General features: G+C 39.2%; 1 non-coding gene across 1 annotated transcript; it reads right to left on the bottom strand.

Moving 5' to 3' along the window:
• Positions 1-381: 381 nt before the first annotated feature.
• LOC141676130 (small nucleolar RNA R71) lies at positions 382-488 on the bottom strand. Its single transcript, XR_012556736.1, has one exon. It is a non-coding gene; the product is annotated as a small nucleolar RNA R71 (small nucleolar RNA).
• Positions 489-2688: the final 2200 nt, after the last annotated feature.

The raw sequence follows: 2688 nt of genomic DNA, 5'->3' as shown, positions 1-2688 counted from the left end.
AAAGTTTGTTTTCTGTTACTTGAGTTATTAGAGTTCGATTTTATTGTGCTATACACTGTATTCACCCCCCTCTACAGTGTTTGTGACCTAACAACTTTTGAGATCAAGTCAAGCACGATTCGTATGATACAGAACTCAGTTCAGTTTGGGGGTTCTCCTACTGAAGACCCCAACATGCACATCAGGGATTTCATCGAGATCTGCGATACTTTCAAATTCAATGATGTGACTGAAGATTCTATCAAGCTACGCCTGTTCCCATTCTCTCTGAGGGACAAGGCTAAGTGCTGGTTACACTCTCTGCCAGCAGGATCTATCACCACTTGGGAGGATCTTGCACAAAATTTTCTCACTAAATTCTTTCCCATGGCGAAGACTGCTGCAATCAGGAATGATCTTACCCAATTTTCTCAGCAAACATGAGAATCTCTATGTGAAGCTTGGGATCGATATAAGGATATGCTAAGGAAGTACCCCCACCATGGCATGCCTGATTGGATGATTATTAATTTCTTCTACAATGGATTGGGTGCTACTTCTAGACCCATGCTTGATGCAGCATCAGGAGGAGCCTTGTGGGCTAAGAGCTACAATGAAGCTTATGAACTTATTGAACTGATGGCTCCTAATGAGTACCAGAATCCTTCCCAGAGACTAACTCAGGGGAAAGTCGCAGGAATTCTGGAGTTGGACGCAGCTACTGCTATCGCTGCCCAACTTAAGGCTTTGACGATGAAGGTGGACACTTTGGCTAATTATGGAGTAAATCAAATTGCTAGTGTCTGTGAGCTTTGTGCTGGTGCCCATGAGACTGATCAGTGCGCAATTTCTAGTGAATCAGCTCAGTTCGTGAGCAACTTCCAGCGATCGCAGCAACCAGTGCCAGCCACCTATCATCCCAACAACCGCAATCATCCTAATTTCAGTTGGACCAATGCTTAGAATGCGGTTCAACAGCCTTATCAGCAGTACCCAGCTAAAAAGTATAACCCCCCTAGTTTTTAGCAACCATAGTATGCACCTAGACATCAACTCCAGCTGCAACAAGCCAATGAAAAATCTGAATTAGAGGAGTTGAAGCTTATGTGCAAGAGTCAAACTGTTTCTATCAAGACCTTGGAAAATCAAATTGGGCAAATTGCCAATGCCTTGCTAAATCGTCAGCCCGGTACATTACCTAGTGACACTGAAGTGCAGGAAAGAGGGAAGTTAAGGAGCAGGTAAAGGCAATCACTTTAAGGTCTGGAAAGGTTGCGAATTCTGAACAATCTCAAGAGTTGACTGAAGAAGTTGGGGCTGAGAAAGAAGTAGTGCAGCAGGATGAAGAAGTGGAACCAAGGAATACTACTGTTGAGCACACTCCGCCTGAGGGTAATATAGGGGAGAAACAGATCTATCCTCCACCGCCTTTTCCCAAGCGGCTGCAGAAGTAAAAGCTGGACAAACAATTTGAGAAGTTTCTGGAGGTGTTAAAGAAACTTCATATCAACATACCTTTCACCAAGGCTCTCGAGCAGATGCCTAGTTATGCAAATTTTATGAAAGGTATTCTCTCTCGGAAGGTGAAGCTAGATGATTTAGAGACAGTCGTTCTCACGGAGGAATGCAGTGTTGTGCTGTAACAGAAGTTGCCTCCGAAGCTTAAAGATCCAGGAAGCTTCACTATTCGATGTACTATTGGAAAAGTGTCTTTTGACAGATGCTTATATGACTTGGGAGCTAACATCAATCTGAAGCCTTTGTCAATTTTCAAGTAGTTGAATTTACCTGATCCCAAACCGACTTATTGATGGAATTTACGGATGAGCGGAAGCGTGAAATAACATTTATTCCGTAAAAACCATATACCGCACATATAGAAAAAACATATAAAAGGGAAAAACTGAGGAATCGAAATCATACCTCGTGAATCGAAGCTTTATAAAATTGGAGTGCTAGCAGTTGCTCCTCAGTGTGTGAAGCACTCTACCGGTATCCACCAAGAACGATCCTCTTCGATGAACCTTTTATAAAACCGAGCTTTTATAAAATTGAGTTTTTGGGAGAGAGAGAGAGAGGAAGAAGATGGAGGCTAGGGTTTTCACAAAACCAAAATAATGTAAATAGAATGAGCCATCTCATTCTATTTATAGGGCTCTTCTAGGGTTTTATAATATATCTTTATATATATTAACCCCCACATTTTATCTTTATAAAATGCTTTAATAATAATTAAAACTATTTTAATCATTATTTCTTTTCTTAACTATTTAGAAAATAATTCTCTCTCTCTCATTATTTCATCAAAGAAAATATTCTTTTATGGTGTGACCCTGTAGGTTCAATATTATGCCGGTAGTGGAAATAAATAATAATAAACTTTTATTAATTATTTACATGAATACTAAAATTCACTAAATATAATTAACTGATTAATTATATTTATTATACATCGTGAGTGATGCTTCTCAACATATTGCTACTATCCGGATAATATGAATTCACTGCTTAGAATATCAAGAACCTGTCAGTGACTAGTTACCGTACAATGAATTCCTTCTACCCTTATAATATCCCGAATAAATACAAGCATGGATCTCGTGTCAAGCCTATCAAATTTAATCATATGATTTCTTATTCATAATGCAAAGTTCATATTAATGCAAATTACTTTCTAATTTCATACACTCTGGCCAGAGATTCCAGAAC

Source organism: Apium graveolens, chromosome 7 (genome assembly GCF_009905375.1).
Source record: "Apium graveolens cultivar Ventura chromosome 7, ASM990537v1, whole genome shotgun sequence".
Lineage (NCBI taxonomy): Eukaryota > Viridiplantae > Streptophyta > Magnoliopsida > Apiales > Apiaceae > Apium > Apium graveolens.
The sequence above is the reverse complement of the archived record's forward strand: the minus strand, read 5'-3'. Positions and strand labels throughout refer to the sequence as shown.